This window comes from Mus caroli, chromosome 3 (genome assembly GCF_900094665.2).
Source record: "Mus caroli chromosome 3, CAROLI_EIJ_v1.1, whole genome shotgun sequence".
NCBI lineage: Eukaryota > Metazoa > Chordata > Mammalia > Rodentia > Muridae > Mus > Mus caroli.
Genome location: NC_034572.1, coordinates 75,729,910 through 75,744,200, shown reverse-complemented (window position 1 = coordinate 75,744,200; position 14,291 = coordinate 75,729,910). Strand labels below are relative to the sequence as shown.

Genomic DNA, 14,291 nt, shown 5'->3' with positions numbered 1-14,291 from the left:
ACATCTGGGTTCTTTCCAGCTTCTGGCTATTATAAATAGGGCTGCTATGAACATAGTGGAGCATGTGTCCTTATTACTAGTTGGAACATCTTCTGGGTATATGCCCAGGAGAGGTATTGCTGGATCTTCCAGAAGTACTATTTTCTGAGTACAATTTTCTGAGGAACCTCCAGACTGATTTCCAGAGTGGTTGTACAAGCTTGGTCCCACCAAGACAACTCTTATAAAGGACAACATTTAGTTAGGGCTGGCTTACAGTTTCAAAGGTTCAGTCCATTATCATCATGGCAGAAAGTATGGCAGCATCCAGGCAGACTTGATGCCAGAGAAGGAGCTGAATTTTGCATCTCCATCTGAAGGTAACCAAAGGAGATTGTCTCTTCTGCAGGCAGCCAGGGGGAGGGTCTCTTCCTCACTGGGTGGAGCTTCAAGGCCTATCCCCACAATGATGCACTTCCTCCAACAAGGCCATACCTACTCCAACAAGTCCACACTTCCCAGTAATACCACTTTCTGGGCCAAGCATATTCTATGGGGGCCAAATCTATTCAAACCACTAAAGCAAGCAAGCAAACAAGCAAGCAAGCAAACAAAAACAATTACCTACCATCCACCCCTTGCAGCCAAACTTATCCTCCTGGAGCCACAGTAAGCACTGCTCCTTTCAGGGCATCCACTCTCTGCTTCTGAATGGGTCCTTTTTTATCTTTAACATGATGCCAAGAATCTGAAAAATGAGACCATGGAGTCCCAGAATGAATGAGAAGGAGAAAGCTAGCCCCTGCATCATTTTTTCTGACAGAATACAATGTGATTGGATGACATCCTTACTGCCACAGTAAACTGCATCCTCCACCTGTCAATCACAATAAACTTTACATTGCTTTGATCACATGTTTTGTCACATCAATGAGAAAAGAACAGCTTAGTCAACTTTGGCCATTCCAGCATTCACTCAAGGATAGTAAATATATGTTGCTTACTCACTGTATTTGACACTGTGATAGAGCTGAAGAAACAACTGTGAGCAGGCTCCAGGGAGGGAGACGGATGCTGAGCAGTGAAGTTCATTGAAGGTACAGGATCACAGAGAGTAAGCACCAATCCCCATACTTCTAGGCCAGTCTAGTGTGTGTGCTTGCCTGCTAGCAAGAGAGGGGGCAAATGAGTCAGGAGGGAGGGGGGTAGAGTGGGAGGGAAAGTAGAGAATGGGGGGAAGGAAGGTGGAGAGGAGAGAAAGGGAGCAATAAGAAGAAAGAAGGAATGAGGAGCAAGGAAGAGAGTGTTGAAAAGTCAGAGAGAAATAGAGAGATACAGGGACTGGTAAGGGAGTGAGGTGGGAAAAGAAAGAGGAAGGGAGGGGCAGAAAGACAGGAAGGGAGCAAAGGGGTAGAAGTGGGAGAGTGGTAGGGAGGGATGAGGAGGGAGGCAGGAGAAAGAAAGGGAGGGAGAGAGAGAAGAAAGAAAGTGAGGGAAGGGGTAGAAGTGGGAGGGAGGGAGGCATGGAGAGGGAGGTGTCTTAGTCAGGGTTTCTATTCCTGCACAAGCATCATGACCAAGAAGCAAGTGGGGGAGGAAAGGGTTTATTCGGCTTACACTTCCATACTGCTGTTCATCACCAAAGGAAGTCAGGACTGGAACTCAAGCCGGTCAGGAAGCAGGAGCTGATGCAGAAGCCATGGAAGGATGTTCTTTACTGGCTTGCTTCTCCTGGCTTGCTCAGCTTGCTCTCTTATAGAACCCAAGACTACCGGCCCAGAGATGGTCCCACCCACAAGGGGCCTTTCCCTCTTGATCACTAATTGAGGAAATGCCTTACCATGGAGGCATTTCCTCAACTGAAGCTCCTTTCTCTGTGATAACTCCAGCTGTGTCAAGTTGACACAAAACTAGCCAGTACAGGAGGAGAGAGAGAGAGAGAGAGACAGAGACAGAGAGACAGAGACAGAGAGACAGAGAGACAGAGAGACAGAGAGACAGAGAGACAGAGAGAAGACAGGAAGGGAGGGAAGGGGTGGAAGTGGGAGAAAGAGAGGACGGGAGATAGAGTGAGGGATGGAGAGAAAGGCAGAGGCTGGCGGGGGAGCCCATAAACCAACACACCAGAGCTACTACTATCTTGAGAAACAAGGAAAGGGCATCAGTGTGCCAAGATGGCAGTGGGCAGGTATCCCAGGGAGAAGTGAACAGGGGAGGGGCACTCCCTGAGCTCTGGGGACAGAGGTCACTTGCAAGTGAGGCTAACAGGTGAGCCTGAGGAGGAAAGCCCCTGACAGAACTTGGAACAGTGTGTTTTTAAAGAACTTGAACTATCCCCATCCCCTCAAATGCGTGTTTCTGAGCTCAGTACATCTTTCAGTTTTCCCTTCCTCCCCTTGTCTGCCTTTTACAGTGGAGTTGTCATTTCTATCGCACACAAATAAACATCTCTGTGAAAGTGTCCTTATTTCTGACACCCAGAAACATCAGTCTGCTTCCACACTTACTGCTTACCTAGTCTTTCTTGCTTCTTTACCATTGTCTCTTGGTCTTGTATTAAAGTTGCCTTTGGACACCATGAGCTCCGTGAGGGATACAGAGCCCCTGCTGGCTCACCTCTAGCCAGCTTTGCAGCATCTCCTGCGGGGCAGAGTCAGGTGCGCAGATCACAGCTCCACAGAACTTTAGCAAACACTGAAATCAGTGTGCAGCCATGAAGATAATTCCATTTTTTTCAATAAGAAAACATTTTTAGTCAATTTATTTAGTCAATATTAATTTAGATTAATAAATGTATTTACTTGGGGTCTAATTTTTGTTTGGGGCGCTTAACATGTTGAATAATTAAATCGAGTAATTTGAGGTTCATTTACTGAGGTCATTTACTGCATAGGACTCACAGTGTTCTATTGGTATGTTAATGGAAAGTAAAGCTACTGGAGCCAGCAAGGTGGTTCTGGGAGTGCAGTGGTTTGAATAATAAATGCCCTCCAGAGTCTTGGGCTTTTCAGGACTTGGTTCCCCCAGTTGGTGGTACTGTCTGGGTAGGCTTAGGAGGTGTGTGGCCTTGCTGGAGAAAATATGTCACTGGGGTAAACTTTGATATTTTAAACAAATGTGTAAATAAGTAAACAAATAAAGTCCTTAGTTGAAATTTTGACTTTTAAATTTAATTTTGTGGGAACTCTGGGTGCTATAGTAAAATGTTTTTTTTCTTTATAGATTTACTTGCTAATTATATTTTTATGTAGCTAAAGATACAGTCAATGCACATGGATGCCCTTTATAATTAGTTATGTTATTAAATAAATATATTTTAGGAAAATTATTTTCATGTGTCTAACTTTAGTATTCTCTTAAGAAGTTCAAATAAACAACAACAACAACAACAAACCAAGCCCTCCATTCTGAAGTAAGGTAATTAGCATCATATAGCATTTTTTTTTTTAGGAGACAGTAATGGGGATCTGGATAAACTGTCCGGAATAAGACTGGAGAGATCTAGACTATGTTGACCTAACATACACTAAAGGGCATTATTATTAGTTCTGAGAAGGTGTGCACATGGCCTAGCTGTGAAGAGCAACCCTTCAGAGCTGGACTCGCACTCAGAAATAGTTTGTCTGGTGTGCCAAGGCCATTTTTTGATCACCAGGGTGGAGATCTGGACTTAGCAAAGATTCTACTTTAGTAAAAGTGTCTACAAGTCACATGACCTTCCTTTCCTACCGTAATCTTCATTTACCACCTTCTAGAGAGCCAGGCCTTTCCCTTACATCCCAGGCTGGCCGGGCAGCTCTAATCACCTGGTGGATGTTGTTCTCGCCTCAATCAAAGCAAATTTATTACATTAGGCTACTATTCTATCTCTACTTTTGTGATAGTTAATATTTGAATAAAATACATTGCTCCTAAGATTGCCATTATCCCTCAAGTATTCAGCCACAAAAGAAGTCTGATCTTGCACAAGTAGTACTCAACTACAGATCCTCTCCAAAGATGGGTGCATCGCGTGGGCAGAACAGCATCCTGAAGCTTTTGCCGCTCAAACTCAAGACACTTCTTAGCTTAATTACTTAAAGCAGTAGAATATGTTTATCATCTGGAGGGTCCTCCCTCCTGTTCCCCACCCTGCCTGCTTGCTACTTAGCATTCATTTGTAGGGTGGTCTGGGTTGGAGCTCTTTCTATTATCTGCTACTACACTAGTTACCTGGTATTGCTCTAGCTTAGTGCTCATGACCAGTCTGCTTTAATTAACAGGAGTAACCAGCATTAGTGGCCTGATTGCCGAGTTTAATTATTACCTCAGAGCACCATCATTTTAAAATTGATGAGCACCGTTAGTATTTGTATAATCTTGGAATCTGTGACAGAACTTTTAAATCCTAAGAAATATGTAAATCTAAAATTATGATTTCTGGCTTTATTAAATAGAGCTTGGCTTCTGTGTGGTCAGCAATGCCATCACCATCCACTGCCCTCTGCAGTATCCCTCCTCACCATGCTCAAATTTCCCAAGGACAAAGGGCATGATTTGCAAATCCTCCTAGGAACCTCCCCATTGGGTGATGCATCCGGTCCTGACATCATCTGTGTGCTAAGAATGACACTTGGGCTGCATCTGGATATCATGGAGGTGCTTAATGCTTGGTTAGGCTGTTCGCCAAAGCCAGATGAGCTCAATTATGTCCTGGACAAGTCAACTTGAAGAGTGACCACATCTGTCCCTTAGGATATTTGAAGACTTCACAAAGAAGGAAAGAGTATTGTTCTATTGTTTTGAGCAAATCTGTATGGTGCCAGCCATCACCAGCTTTAGTCAAAAAATAGACCTGACCTTCACTATAATGTAAGACTTAGCTTCATTGGTTCCTTCCTATTGTGAGATTCTATGGAAATCTACCTTCTCCTTTTCAGTTATCAAACATGAACAGGAAATCCTCTTTGAAGTTTGGTTTCTAATGAACACTGAAGCCAACTTTAAAACATTAAAGGAAGTAATTACACAAGACCCGCCTTGTGTGTACGTGGACCAGGTCAGCCCCAACTCTTTTCTGGTTTTATGAGCTTTTGTCAACATTGAGGTATGTCTATATTTTGAAACAAAAATTTTAAAGAATTTTTAATAGCCATACCATTCTATACATATTTGCTTTTAATTTCTTAATTTTTTCATGTAACTCAAGAATGAATCTTTTAAACAAACAGTGTTAATGTGCAAATTAAAGTACCTATTCATTTTGAAAAATAATAAATGCCAAGACTTTCTAGTTAATTATTTATACCTACAATATGTAACTGCATGCTAGGGGTATCTCTCTGTGTGTGTGTGTATGTGTGTGTGTGTGTGTGTAAGAGAGAGAGTGAGTGGTTTAACATTCCAGGCCTGTAACACAGTATTGAAGAAACCATGCGCTCTCGGATCTCATTGCCTTACTTAGGAAGAACTGCCTTGCATTACCCAGAACTGCGGGTAGCTGATGTGGCTCCTTGCCTGGCTTTTCTCCTTGGTCGCTGCTTGCCCTTGTGTGCACCATTTGTCAGCTATTGTTGTTTTCCACATTCTTGGTCTCAATTCTGGAAACCTTCCAATAGCTTTTCTTTTATTCTTTCATTATTACCTCCAAACTCCTGTTTCTTTTGTTCCTTTGCTTCTTATTGAACCTAACTCCACCATTGACTTATTTCTGAGGGTGCAGCTCAGGGCCTGGTGCACAATACTCATGCTCTCTACCATTGAGATGCACCTTTCCTATGTCTGGCCAGGTAAGCTCTGTTGTAGTAGGTATTTAAACTTTATGGGAGTGTGGATTCTAGCCTGATTTTGATCATTCAGTTCCCAGATAAAAGACACACAACCTTTACATTTATAACACTCTTTTAATGCACTAGAGGTGGGCAGATATCTTACCATCTATGATATTATATCTACTTTGCTGCCAACAATCTCACAATATGACTTGCTATGTGCCAGTCTAGATTGCTCTTACCTCCAATTGGCCAGCTCTCATGGCTACATTTTTAAGATTCTTACCCCCATGGTATCTTCTCCTCTCTCCACCTTGTTCACCTTCCTCAGACCCCAAGCCTGGTACCCAAAACCTCTACCTACTTCCTACCCAGTTATAGGCTGATGGCATCTTTATTTACCAATCAGGGCTGACTTGAAGGGCAAGGTTACATAGGTCCCTTGGGTATGTCACTTGGGTACAGGAAGACTCTCTCATCCCTGGGGGCAACCAGGGTTTGAGGGCCAGTATTTAGCATTACAATACATAGGGAAAGTCCAAACTCCAACAGAGCTCTCTGCTTCTAGTAGAATGTTGGCTGTAGTTATAGCATGGTGACTGTGATATCTTGACATTACAGCAGCTGGGGTTACCCACTGGAAACACTCAAGCCTATTAGCATTCTGTAGTCAAGGGGGTGGGGGCAGATGGTTAGTAGGACCTCACTTCAGATGCTAGCAGCCCACCTCCAGGTGTGTCTAACCCTGAGCTAGCTGCATGTGGTTTTGAAGGGGTGCTAGAGCACAAAGAAGGGAGGAGGGTGGAGCTTGTTTGTTTGTTTTGGTAATTTAGCTGACCAAGACATTTACACTGCAAGCAACTCCATTAAAGTCATTGGTTCACCAAGATGGACTTGGATGGAATAATGTAATTGGTCTTTTGATATGCTGTCTGGGTGAACAGGCATTTCTGCACGTCTTACCAGGCAACATCACGGGAACCTCCTGTCTTCTATCCTGCCCATACTTCCTACTTTTTCCCAATCCATTCCTCCTATTTGCTTCACTAGTTCATCTTCCTGAGTTTTTTCTGTCAGGTTTTCACAATGCCTACCTGGCTAAAGTGCTTAACTAGAGGTCTTTGCTAGACAGCAAGCTCGGGAGGTGCATATATCTTGGGAGTAGGTGAGGCTCACAGGGAAGATGAGAGCCTGCAGATTTTTGTTCATTTTATTTTGTGGCACTGGGGAGCAATCACAGCACCTTGTACATGCTAGCAAGTACTCAACCCCTGAGCCACAGCCCTCGTCTGCCTTTTAACTTCTTACAAAATCATTCTTACTGCGTCTTCCATTCATTCTTCTACCTGTGTGAACCTTCTTCCGGGGCAGAGGGGCAAAGTGAATTTAATAATATTTACACATTTTAAATCGGAAAGAAGCCTATTTACACTTTGTTGTGCAGTTATCTCTTGCTTCTAGTATAATGTACTTCTTAAGAAAAACGGTGGGTGTTTACTCAGCACCTGCATGTAGTGAGCTGTTCAAAGCAGACAGGAGATAACAAATTCAGCAGGATGCAGAGCATAGTGCATGTTACTTGAAAGCTCTGTAAGGAGTTCAAATAAACAAAACAAGTCATATGAAATCACAGAGAAATGCAACTTTTAGTATGGAAGTGGATCGATTCACACTAATAGTTGAGAGGCAATGTAAAGTTGAAGCAGGAACTCAAGGGAAAATAATTGAGTTATTGGTGTTTAGTTGAATTGTCAGGGTCCAAAATTCTCTGCGGGAAGACCCCAAACTCAGCAAGTAGGCAAAAGACAAAGAGTGTTTATTCTGCAGAAACAACCAGCATGTGGGGGTGTTAATCATTCTCCAAAATGGCAAACCCAAAGGCGGTGGGGGAGGGGAGCTCTCCAGAAGGATTAGGTAATTAAAATTGGGTGCGGGGGGGGGGGGGTCACAGGTTGTCAGTGGTTTGCATTCCTATGTCATGAACATTTAACCATAGGATGAGATGGGGTGCCCAGTACAGGCGGCCCATTCTGAGATAAGATATTTCCCAATTTTTGTGGTTATCCCCAGAGTTCTTTGGGAGGGGGTTTTATGACCTTGTTTCTGGATTTTATGGTTTGTTTCTGGATCTGCTGCCTTATGGCCTAGTTCCTGGGACGTATGGTCTGTTCCTGGATCTATGCCTTATGACCTTCTTTTTAAAATCAGGACTGGTCCTTAAATGGAGACAAATGAGGTTTATGTCATCCTTTCAAGAATAAAAGAACAACCGAGGCACCCATAGGAATATGCATGCTATAGATGACAGAGTTGTTGCTTGGTACATGAACCCCTACCCTGTTATAATGGATTGTTTGTGTCCTATCTCCTCTACTATGTGAGCTTCTTAAATATCTCCCACTTTGTTTTGCCAGCATAAGATCACACGTCTGTTTATTGTCAGTTAAATAGTGAAAGTGAACACACAGTGTAGATCTTGAGTGGGGAATGAAGCCATGCCTAGATCTTAGTTCCTTATGCTCACTGGGCAAGGTCACATCAAGAACACTGAAGATCATGGTGGGAGAGGCTGGAGAGATGGCTCAGTGGTTAGGAACATTGGCTGCTCTTGTAGAGAGAATCCAGGTTTGATCCCCAGCACCCACAGATGGGGATCCACCACCATTTGTAATTTTACTTCCAAGGGATCCAATACCCTCCTCTGGCCCCTTTGGGAATTTGGTGCTATTCATACTTGTGTATGCAGAAATGCCACTCATACAAATATAAAAATGCAATGGATTTTAAAGCCATTTAGACTTTGACAGTGTGTGTAACAGGACCTGAGCATGTATTGAGCTAATCTGTTGAATCAATAGGAACCATTTCTTGGGATGATTTGGTGATGGGTTTTCAGCACTTATTCACTTGTTCTTCCTGCCAAAATACTTGTGCTTCTGGGTCGGAGGAGACCACATAGTGATGAAAGAATCTGATACAGTCCCAGGGATTGAGGTTAGATTCAAGCCCAGGCAGTCCAGGCAATTCAAGCTCACAGATCCATGGCTTGACCCCTTCATGTATCACTCTTCCATACCAAGGGAATGCCTGTCACTCTTGCCCTCTGTAAGCTGGAAATACACTGCTTTGCACTAGTTGTTCTTATAGAGTTAGATACTGATGTTTGCAGAGTTGAATAAGATGGGACCTACATGTGGGCTTGACACTTTGCTCTGATATTGAACTGAGATATTTGACGTGGTTCCCCTTTTTATTTTTTAAAAAATGTTCTTTGTATACGTGTTTTACGACCCCTCCCCCGCCCCGTGAGTGTGTGTGTCCAAGAAAGCTGAAAGAGGATGGTCAGAATGCTTGGCATTGAAGTTACCTACTCTAGATGGCTGTTGGTTGTTAGCTGCCATGTGGGTGCTGGGAACCAAACCAAGCTCCTTTGCAAAAGCAGCAAGTGCTCTTCTCTGTGCTCTTCTCTGCTTAAATATCTTCGTATTGCAAGTGGTTCATATGTTGAAGAGGAAGAATATCTAGATGAGTTTGATGCTACTTCAAACAAACAGAACCCTGGAATTTCAAGTATTCATGTCTCTGGGGTGGTATTTCTAGCACGTGAGGAAATGAAAATAAGATAGGGAGGTTCTGTAGTAGCTGTCATTCACAAGCTCACACATCTTTACATATAATTGCAGTTGTGGGACTGGAGAGATAGTTCAGCAGATAAGGGTAGTTTCCATGATGCCTGATGACTTGAATTCAACCTCCTGAATACATATGGTGGGAAGTGAGAATCAACCAGCAGTTTCCAACCTCCACAGCATGTTAGTGCCTGTGCACACGCGCGCACGCACACACACACACACAACACAGGAGTTTAAAACTGTCAGAAATTTAATTCCAACATTATGAAAGTCTGCTTCATCTCAGTTCCATACTCATTCAGTTGTCTTATTAAGTCCACACACCACTTGATTAAATATATAAAAGAAAAAAATGAGTCAGTTTCTATTGCTAGTCACCAGTTACAAATGAAATAGCAACATAAAAGGTAGGTTCTTTATTTAAAATGAATCTCTTATTAAAATGACATCTTTGGAAGTTGCTCTTAAATGTGACCTTTGAAATCCCAGTTCCAGGGAATCTGATACCTCTTCTGGCCTTTGTGAGCACTTGCACACACATGGTACATACGCTATATAGAAACATATATACTCAAGGACACATGTATACACCTTAAAGAGAGGCATCTGGGGTCTGACTGAGAGTGCCAACCCTGTCTTGGTGACTCCAAGGCACTGATATTTTCTCATATCCTGGATGTCAGGAAATATCAACATCTACAGCTAACACACATTCAAAAGGTCATGCAAGCACTCCTGTGGAATTCCTGACATAAAGTACTACCTGAAGGTCTGCATGAATAAACATCAAACCCACACTGATGTGTGTTTAAAAAAATCAAGTTTTGTTTTGCTCCAGGAGAAAATACCATGACAAAAGCAGAGGACATCAGCTATGTAACAATGGATGGGCAAGGCTCCATTCAGATTGTTTCCTGTAATGGCCATTACTATAACAATCAGGAAATTCTGAGGAAGCCTGAAGTTTACATGATAATACTGCTGATAGTTCTCTGACTTTGATAATTATAAAAGTATGATTATATACAGTGCAGGGTTGAGGGACAAGTGGACATCCAAGCTACAACTTGCTAACTGGTTGGAAAAATGTGCGTGCACACATGTGTCCATATATACAGGTGAAGGGTAAAGTGTGGGAATTCTTTGGACTTTTTTTTCAAATATTTAAGAGATCTAATATGGAAATTAAGGACTAAAAAAGTGTCTTCCTTTCTCTATTGATTGGGTCTTTTCCATTTTAGGATTGAACATCTTGAGTGAGTTCAGCTTTGACATTCACTTCATGTGCTTTGTTTCTGAGTTAAGTATTTAGATGCTACACTGGCCAGAGTATCGGAAAAATGGTCTGCCTAGAGATCCTCAGTAGCCTCTTATAGCAAGTCTCAGGAGACAGCCCATAGCTAATATATTTTAAGAAACAGAGAGGGCAACAGAAACCAAAGAATTGAACACCCATCTAACACACACAAGAGCTGATATCAGCATCTAGACTTATAATCAGCCCAAATCCAAATGTCTATTCACCTGGGCTTTGTGTAGACTCACAATAACAGCCAGGGCATTATATCTCTATTAGAGCAAAGCAATCCTTCTACAGTGGACCCTGAAAAATGCAATTTAGCCAAAGCCCATGGCAGGGACTTCAAAATAGCTGTAATAAATATGCTATATGTTTTAAAAGATGATATGAATAAATCCATTAATTTATGGAACACAAAGCATAGAATGAAATTTAAAAATGTTCAAGACATGGCGGTGAAAAAAGAACCAATGAAGAAAACCCAAACTGATGGAAAACAAAATGAAAACTGTAGGAAGTCAAGCGGGATCCTCAGAGGCAAGTCTCAGAAACAGAAGACAGGAGAAGGAAGAGAGAATCTTACACAGTGAAGATAAGATAAAAGGAATGCTGATACCTCAGTCAAAGAAAATCTGAGATTTAGAACAGACCCAATTTAAGAATAATAGGAATGAAGGATGCATGAAAAACTCAGGTCAAAGGTACTAGGTATCTACATAAAAATCAAAAACAAACAAACAAGGAAACTTATTAGGAACTTAATAGAACTGAAAACTCTAGAATAAAAAGAAATAGCACCCAAAAGGAGAAGGTGGCAATAAATAATCAAACTCAGGGTTGAAATCAGGAAAATAGAAACAAAATATTTACAAAGAATCAATAGAACAAAGAACTGGTTTTCTGAGAAAATAAGTTAAGACTGACAAACCCTTAGCCAATTGACTAAGAGATAGCCTAAGCAGATCCACATTAACAATCCCTGTACCCAGTAATAGGACCAACACAAAACCAACTCAATGGCAGTTTTGGACGGACTTTATCTCAATGTTTTGTGACAGCATTTTTTTTTTAACTTTACAGATCTTTGAGTAAATATTACATATTTTGTGTTTTTATAGGATTCCTGTATATAAAAGGTGCATGTCTCTATATTTATATATGTGTCTTGTGCTTTTTATTTGACTTTTTTCTTCTGTTTTCTAAGGAAGACAGTAGGGTGTGGATCTTAGTAAAAGGGTAGATGGGGAGGGGCTTGTTACTGGAGGGGAAACTGAAATCAGAATGTATGAAATCAGTATTGTATGAAAAATTTGTCTTCAATAAAACCAATGAAATATATATTGAAATGAATATATTGAAAAATTTGTTTTCAATATAAACAATGTTTAGATTTCCATTTAGTGCTCCATCATGAGGCTGAGTGTGGGCTTCCTTGAAGATAAGACTAAATAGTCCTTTTAGTTGGCAAAATTTGCAATTCAGGTTTTGTCTCTTAAGGTGATTGATGAATTTAGCTGCTCAGTATTTAATATTACATGGGTTTAAATGATACATAGAAATCTACTTTTAATTATATTTAACCTATAGTTAAGTATCACAATAAAACATTATAGTGATTTTACATAATAATTTTTGTTTAAAACTTTGCTGGTCATGGTGCTATATGCCTTTAATGTTAGTATCTGAGAGTCAGAAGCAAGCAGATCTCTGTGGCTTCAAGGCCAGGGCTATAAGTGAGGCCCTGTCTCTAAGTAAATAAATACATTTTGACTTGGGGTCCAACTTTTCTATATTTTTTATCATTAATATGATTTTCCCACTCACACCTCATCATCAAACTCATTTAGTCCTAAAGACTGTCAACCAACACTGAAAGAGCTTATAAAGGCCGATCTAATAGATGTGGACAAGGTACAAGTGCTCTCAAGACACGGCTCAGGGGTCTCTCACTTTTCTGTTAGCATGGCGATCAGGTCTCTGCACCCTAGTGGATGGCACCACTCAGTAGGTTTGATAGCTTCTTCAGAAGCTGCAGGACAAGATGGGAGTGGGTATCTTCTGTTTTGTTTTTCTAGTACTAGGGACAGAACCCAGATCCTCACACATGTGCTCCAGTGAGCTACACCTCCAGTTCCAGATTCTTTCCACCCACAGCCTTACACTTTGTATCTCCTCCCTCTGTTCCTGGCAGGCCAACAAAGCCCTGCCTGCCCTTAGCCCTGATTCTACCTAGGTCTATAGTTTCTAACCCACTGTTTCCCACTGGTTTTCTTTCTTTTTTCCTATTTCTGAGACAGGGCCTCAACATGTCATCCTGGCTGACCTGGGTCTCAGGATGTGGCCTCTAATCCACAGAGATCTGCCTGCCTCTGCTTTCTGAGTGCCGGGATTAAAGACACAAGTCACCATGCCCAGCACTTAAGGTGTTTTTCACTGTCATATGGCTTTTGTCTCCCCATCTCACCCCCTTTATTGTTCATAAAACCACATAGAATCCCCACTTAAAATAACTTCCATTCGAGCCTATTTCTTTTTTGCAAAGTTTCTTGAAATAGTATAAACTTTTATTACTGTGTTTGCATGTGAGGGCCATAGCACCCAAGTGGAGCTCAGAGAACCTTCTGCAGGTGGCTCTCACCTACCATGGACTCTTCAGATGGAACTCGGGTGGTTTCCTATCCCGAGCTTTTGTCCCCACCGGCAAGAACACTCAGGACAACCGGAATCTCCTGCGGCAAAGCTTTATTGCTTACTTCTCAGGAAGACCCCGACCCCAGAAAATGGGGTCGCTTATATAGCCCTCAGCCATGACGTTTCAGCACCTGATGTGGCGTGACAGCTCCTGATTCGTTGCTTGCCCATCACCCCACTATTACGCCCCCAGAATGGGTAGTGACTAGGAGTGAGTTCACTCTCGCACCTGCGTACAAGGCTTGTTTACTAGTTAGGCACAGCGGAGGCCAGCGCCATCTTATAATGGCAATTGCTCGCGGCACACACGGCTCTCCACAGCTTCCTAATAATCTGTATACTTCTCCTAGCCCTTTCTCCCTATCCCAGTAAAAACAATGCGTTGAAAGAGGACCACTGGCCTTAAGACAAGTAGAAAAAGCACTACAAGTGACAATAGTGTGGGAAAGAAGTACTGGTTGATTTTGTTGAACCTCCAGGAAGGGGACAGTGTATGGCAGAGCAGGTAGACGGTAAGGGAAAAGATGGTTGTGGCTGGGTTGATGGAAGATCATGCCTACTTCTTCTTTCTATCCGTTTGAGGCAGTGGTGAGGTGTGGGGTGTGCTGCAGTGAGATTTATAATCATATGTGAAGTGAACAAATTAACAAAAGTGTAGCGACATGGACAGATTGCTTATAGCAGTCAGGGAGCAAAGGCTCAGGACTCCAAAGAGAGATGGCCTCAGGCCTCAGCCTGGTCTAGGTTCCATCATGGCAGATAGAGATCTCAGCCGGGCAGTGGTGGTGTACGCCTGTAATCCCAGCACTTGGGAGGCAGAGGCAGGTGGATTTCTGAGTTCGAGGCCAGCCTGGTCTATAGAGTGAGTTCCAGGACAGCCAGGACTGCAGAGAAACCCTGTCTCAGAGAGAGAGAGAGAGAGAGAGAGAGAGAGAGAGA

General features: G+C 42.3%; 1 long non-coding RNA gene across 1 annotated transcript in view; it reads right to left on the bottom strand.

The window, feature by feature from the left end:
• The window catches only part of LOC110291652, a 62,808-nt gene that overhangs the window by 19,674 nt on the left and 28,843 nt on the right, over positions 1 to 14,291 (bottom strand). The window contains exon 3 of the long non-coding RNA XR_002377590.1: positions 988 to 1,145. This is a non-coding gene — a long non-coding RNA (uncharacterized LOC110291652). The remainder of the gene's footprint in view (positions 1 to 987; positions 1,146 to 14,291) is intronic.